This window comes from Cariama cristata, unplaced genomic scaffold (genome assembly GCF_000690535.1).
Source record: "Cariama cristata isolate BGI_N322 unplaced genomic scaffold, ASM69053v1 scaffold14982, whole genome shotgun sequence".
In the NCBI taxonomy this organism is placed as follows: domain Eukaryota; kingdom Metazoa; phylum Chordata; class Aves; order Cariamiformes; family Cariamidae; genus Cariama; species Cariama cristata.
The window spans coordinates 525-7133 of record NW_009602234.1 but is presented as its reverse complement, the minus strand read 5'-3'; positions in this window follow the sequence as shown (position 1 = coordinate 7133).

Below are 6609 nucleotides of genomic sequence, written 5' to 3'. Positions count from 1 at the left end.
CCCCCACCGTCTCCTCTGTCCCTTCCCAGGTCGGAAGCGGCGGCGCCGGAGCGGGAGGAAAGGCGGGGGCCGCAGGCGGGGAGCGAGACCGGGCGCAGCACGCGGACAGGAACGAGATGGCGGCCGGAAGGAAGACAGAGCGCACCGCACAGCGCATGCGCCGCTACCCTGGCCATCAGGGGGCGCCTCTTCACGGGGGTGGGGCGGGGCCTCCGCGGGGGAGCGGGACGAGGCCGCCGGGGTGGTTTATTAGTGCGGCCGAGGCAGGAAAACACGTACGCGTTGTGTTTCCTTTCTTATGTTACCTCGTGGTCTGTCTCGGGCCGTACGGCACCGCAGGGGCTCTGCGAGGTGGCTTTTCAGGTGAAACTCCTCCGCCCGGCCGCCCTTGCCAAAGCCAAACCGCTGAGGCCTTTTTTGCAAGGCTATCTGTCACCGCTGCCCATGTGGCAGTTCTTGTCTCCTTTTAGTTTTCATCCATCTCAGGTGTTTTTTGCTTTGGCTTTGTGTCCTCTTTTATGTTATCAGGGACCTGTGTGCGGCTGCTTTCTGCTGGCCATTGAACATGTTCTCCTTGCGTTCTCTGGTTCTCTCAGAACTTTTCTCCTGCAGGGGCATTTTCGGTCACTGAGGTCTTAATGTGCCCTTTTCCTGTGCCGTCTGTGTTGCCTGAATCCTCTTCTGAGAACCAAATACACACCGCCAAAGCCCTAACTCAAGCAGTTGCTGCTGCGTTTGAGTATTTGTAAATCCTGTTCCTCAGCCTGTGTTCCTCAGGGCAGAGACCCTTCACAGCTCTACAATTTCAGTCCTCCACAGATTTACTGTGTGTTTCAGTTCGCTCTCTCTGAGGAGTCTAGTGGGACTAATCTCATGATTACTGGAACTCTGATGTCTGGCTCCAACAACCATTCTCACCATGCAGAAAGCTAAGCAGTCTTTGCAGGGTCTGGACCTGTGTTGGATAGCAGAGTGTAGGAGCAGATTTATGGGCGAAGAAGCCTGGTGTTCCCATCAGTGCTACACATGCTCACCAAGTGATGCAAGAGAGGAGAAGCCATGTTGCTCTGTGGTCCTGCCCCCATCGTATCCGCAACCAAACTCAGCGGGCCTCCTGCCATCGGTAGAAATACTACTGACCTTGCCATCTCATCCTGTATTTTAATGCCTTTTAAATCGGTTCTTCACTGGAATATCCTTAATAAACAATTCCCTTTGTTCTTGTTTCTGTAAGACTATGTTAATAATTAATTTATCCTTCTTTATTGATTAATGTTAAGGCTTCCATGTTAGTAATTCCCAGAGCCAAGGCTTCGCCAAGGCACTGCTTTTCATGTGTGTGTAAGTTTTATTTGCTCTTACGATACCTCTTCACCACACCAGAGCTTAGTGTTAATTTGTACAAAAGATTTTGATCACTGTTAAAATGGAGATTTTGTAATTAGTGAAAATGAACGATAAACCCGAAATTACTCCATCTGGTGGTGATAGAAGGTCTCAGGGAGGTGACGATTCAAAAGGTGCTGCTGAAGAGCAACCTGTGCTTCCCAGCAGACTAACATCACAGCCAAAAATTAGAGGATGATCAAACACCTATAAAGAATGGCAGGAGGCCCTGCAGAGATTTAGTCCAGCATATCTGTAAAATTGGAACAGTGAACCAGTTTGCTCTGAAAAGAAAACAACAACAGCAAAGCCGATATTACTATATCTGAGCTAACAAACCCAGTATCTAATCCAGGAGGAAAGGAACAAAACAGATTTGGAGGAAGGGGGGATCTGGGGAGGACAGATTTTGTTCTGAACTAAAAAGAAAGCTTACAAATTTATTGCAAGATGAAATTGGCAATGTACCTGCAGCAAAAGGGAATAGAGCCAAGATGGAAAAAAAAAAAAAAAAAAGCCCAAAACCAAATAGCTGCAGGCTATTGAAAGTAAAAGAAATAAATACTTCAGCCTGAGATTTATCACAGTCTGCCATCAATATATAAGAAAGATTTCAGAATTACTAGGCCAACTGATGATTACAAACATACAAAATGTTTTAATAGGCTGAAATACTGAAGTGAAAATGAGTCACAGAAAGATTATTCCAAGATAGAAGTGGTAGAAAGTGCCGTCCCAGCTGTCAGCCCAGGATTAACTGGGCTGGAGGTATGATCTCATATTCCCTCATGTGAGATTTCGAAGACTATGCTGAAAAGCACATCACTGAGTTGTATCAGGAATCAACTGAAGGAGTTCAAGAACTTCAGTTCAAAGGAATCCGTAAGATTTGGTTACATTTCCTGGATCAAACAGCAGACTTTCAAAAAACAAACTTTGCATCAGAGAAAAAGTATTCTAGAATGCTAAAATAGTATCGGCTTGTTTTTGCCAATCCTTTTTGTGTAATTGCATAATGGGAAACATAAACCTAAACCTGGATTTAGTTGTAGCTGAAGAACTTCTGTTGAGAAATTAAACAGATCCAAAGCCTGGAGCACTGAAACGGAGCCTGAGCTCAGTAAGCATCTTTTCGGTTCTGAAAAAGGGTGAAAGTCAGGATCTCAAAGCCGTCAGAGAATATGTATGTGCTAAAGCAAAGTTCATTAGCTGCACAGAAGCAGCATAGGAATGGAAAAAGACCATTAAACTGGTCACTTGGGAAAATTGTCTCCTAAATTATGTGGAAGTTTAAAGGCAGAAGAATTACAACATTTGCTGTCAAAACATCAGTGGAAAAGCTCTCCTGAAAGACACGGCCTGTGCTGCGTAAGTAATAACAAGGTATGTTGAGAAGAGGTGTTAAGTCAGTATCATATTCAGGAAATTAATCACAGGTCGTAAACGTAACTGATCAGGCTGAAGTGAAGTAACATTTGTCCTGATTGCCAGTGACCACAAAGAACACATGTTTCAATGTATTTTCAGACAGTGAAGGAAATCTGCCTGATACTCAAAATCCCATTAGGAAACATTTGATCAAAAGAATGCCATATTCAGAACACAAGAAAGAAGAAGTGTATGTCATATCAGCAGGGCACCACAGGGAATAATAATGTTATCATTCCTAATGTAGATACTCCAGGACATAAGGGGAAAAGCACTAAGTTATCTGGGAAAATATGCATATATTTTAGTAATTTCATGGAGGAAAGTAGTGTCCTTATGGGGTCCAGGAGCAAAAGTGTTGTGAGAGAGATGAATGGAAAGGAAACCATCTCTGAAAGTCTAAACATAAGACTCACTGGAGAATTCTTAAGTTTTTAAGAGATAGTAAATATATAAGCATTGAATGGAAGCCAAGGAAGATTGAACTTCAATGCAGTGCTGTTTTCCTTTCAGTGTTGTACCATGTGCCGGTAAGTTCTGTGGAATAATCCGTAACAGACTTCAGTGTCAAGGAAGAGAGAGCACTCCTCAGCAAATAGTGTCCTTTTCTCACCATGCCTGTAACTCTTAAACTCAGGAACCCAAAATACCTGGGCTTCAAGCCACATCACAGGCCTTTTATGAGCTGTGGGATGCCTCTCTCTGTTTGTAACACGCTGCAGGGGCCAACTAGAGGGTAGTCAGAGAAGTGCTACGTGAAGAATCCCCCCTGCCTTCACTGAACATGGTTCAAATAGGCTTTCCCAAATACTTGGGGGTTCACGTTAATCAGACTGGTAAAGCCCTGCCTAGAAAGGTTTTCGTGTTAGTTAACAATGAAGATATTGCTAGAGAATAGGTAAAAGTCAGAAGTCACCGTATTCCCCACTGGCTGTGAGTGAAAAAGATGGTACCTTAAATTTATGCACAGATATCAAAGACTCAAACAAACAGATTATTATTGTAGACCTCTTGTACATAGAATTCAGGATAACTTGATCATTTAAGACATGAGTGCAGAAATGTTGTGACCCCTGCTAAAACAATTAGTTACAAGTCAGAAACATTGTTAAGACTTGACCCAAAATCAGCATAGTCCCACCCAAGGATGGCACATTTAGCCTAGGATGAATCACGACTAGATTTGCCCTCCTTTAGAGGTGTAGCTGTCAATGTGCCGCCTTTGACTAATGTCTTGGCAGCTGTGAAGGTGCTATTAATTCTGGATTTTGCTTTTGTCTTTCTAGGCCTCCTGGTCCAGCTTGATGCTTGGCGAGAGGTATGCAGTGAGCGGAAATGGCCAGAGGTGGGGAGATTGGGCAGGGCGAGGGCCTTCATCCTTCTGCAGCAGCTAGCTGTTATTTCTGCTCAAGCTCTGGCAGGAACCCACCACCCACTTAGTTTTAGATGGAAAATTCAATCTTCTTGATCTTTGATCACAGTACAGGTTCTTAACCCCAAGGATTTCTAAGTATACAAAGAGCGTACCTGCATTTATTAATGGGTTCATACTCCTTCGAGGCTTACTTGCATCACTACAGAATTAAATGGAAAAGATCTCAAGTATCTGAGCTATTAATTACAGGATTTCCCTCCTAATTTGCCAGAGCTTGTCTACAACGAAGAATGTGGCTTATGTGGAGAATGATAGAAAGGTTTTCCATAGTCAGTGGAGTCATGAGATCAAACGTAACAAACAAACATGATTAGTTCATGTGATGAGTACCCTGCTGCATCAGCTCTGATGACCAGTGCACCATTTTGAAAATCAAATACCCCTCCACTAGCATCAGGAATAGACACTAGCTTAAAAAAGTAGAAACAATACGTTGAAATGAAAACTAGAGAAACAAATTTAGACGTCTCATGCTGTTCTGGAGGATTATTACAACAATAATCAACCTGAGCTGAACAAGAAAAGGTGGAGGGGATGACAAGGATTGTCAGGTGTACAGAATTACTTCTGTGCTAATCCAGTGATTCTGAAGCAGAACTCCTGAAAAAGAGCTGACCAATGAAAAAAATTGTGATAAAATCTAAGAAGTCATGAACGGCAGGGAGAGGGTAGTTAACAACAGTTGTTGCTTGCCTCTTCTAGCACAAAAATGAGAGGGCATCAGATTAAATGAGCAGATGATTGGCTTAAAGCAAACAAAAAGAGACTCTTCACACCATGCATGGTTAGATCTGTGGAATATTTCGTTGCAGAACATGTTCAGTGGTGCAAATGTACATGATTTCAAAAAATGACTGGGCAAATTCACGGAAGAAATTTCATCTATTAAATCCAGGCTATTAAATTCAGATGTTATCTCTGACCTAAAAAAATCCCTGAAACTTAGATTTCTGGCAGCTACAGATCAATTTTACACACTTGTTGTGTTCCTTATATTCTTCCCTAAACATCTGATATTGCCTGATGTTGAAGTCAGCTTATGCTGCTAGGCAGGTCTTGGTCTAACCTGGTATAAACTGTCTTTTTGTTCTGTTAGATGAGAAGTGCAGAAGAGTCCTGAGAACATTTAATCACATTTTTCAGAAATTAAAGGCCCAAGAGGATCTTAAAGGAAGTGGCTTTCACCTGTCACAGTAAATGTATCTGCCCTGTAAGAATTATAGACCAAGGGGGGGAAAGAAAAAAGGAAGAAAAAAACCAACCATTAGCTTGGTCAAGGAGAAAAAACCAAAGTTTGACAATGGAGGGATGGGGGGCAAGTAGGGTTGTCTCCAAGGGTGACAAACTCTTTTTCAACAGTAGTCATGGCAGGAAGCCCCAGATTTTTCTTCAGTTTTTGGATGACTGTTGCCACCCCTCAACAATGCACTGCTTTCTGGGCTGGTCACACAGACACTGTAGTCCCAGCCTCTGCAGAAGGCTGAAGGCAAGTGTTAGCTTCCCTCAAAACTAGATGGCAAGGGAAGAGGGGGGTAAACCCACAAAAAAGTGGAGGTAAAATGGTGGTCACTGTGATACTGGGCAATGGAGACCACAGCTATCACTGCAACAGTCTCTGTCACAGACACCACCATCCTGTTATAAGGTCATTGCTGGGGGATTTATTCTTTCCATGACACAAGCAGCTCAGAATCCAGTCCAGTCCTTGGCTAAAGGAACTACATTGACAGAAAGCGTAAATCATTAGAGAAATAGCTTTATTTCAACAACAGAAAGTTTGGTTCTGCAGCTAAGACTCTGATCTGGGTGTGGAGATGTACGAGGCCATGCCAAAAGAAGTGCAACCTTTGGTGTTGGAGTCTTGCAAGGTGCAGCAGGCCCAGGGAAGGCTCTTCAGCTCCAGCATGTGTAGCTGGTGGCCAGGCTCTACCTCACTTTCCACAGGCCGCATCTAGCCAAACAATCAATAAATCACCCAGGAGTGCACACCGCCACCAGGAACCTGACCCATGTCGTGATGAAGAAGGCTCTGGCATCCTTCTGCATGGTCAGGGTCAGCTCCGGAAAAGCCAAAGCACCTCAGCCAGTGTGGCTGCTTGAAAGTGCCCAGGGTGCTCTTTGAATTCAAAATCAAAGGACCAGGGAAGATCTGTAGGCTCATCCCTACTGTGCCCATCCTCTGCCCCAACATGGGCCCCTGGGTGCCCTGCTTAGGCACAGGGTCCCCAACTGTAGAAGGGTGTGTGGCCTGGGGTGCTGTGGGGGTCTCAAGGGACACTGTCGCCGGAACAAGGGAGACATCAAGGGAAAGTAATGGTAGGTTCACCCACTCTGCTGGACCCTGGGCACACCACCTAAGC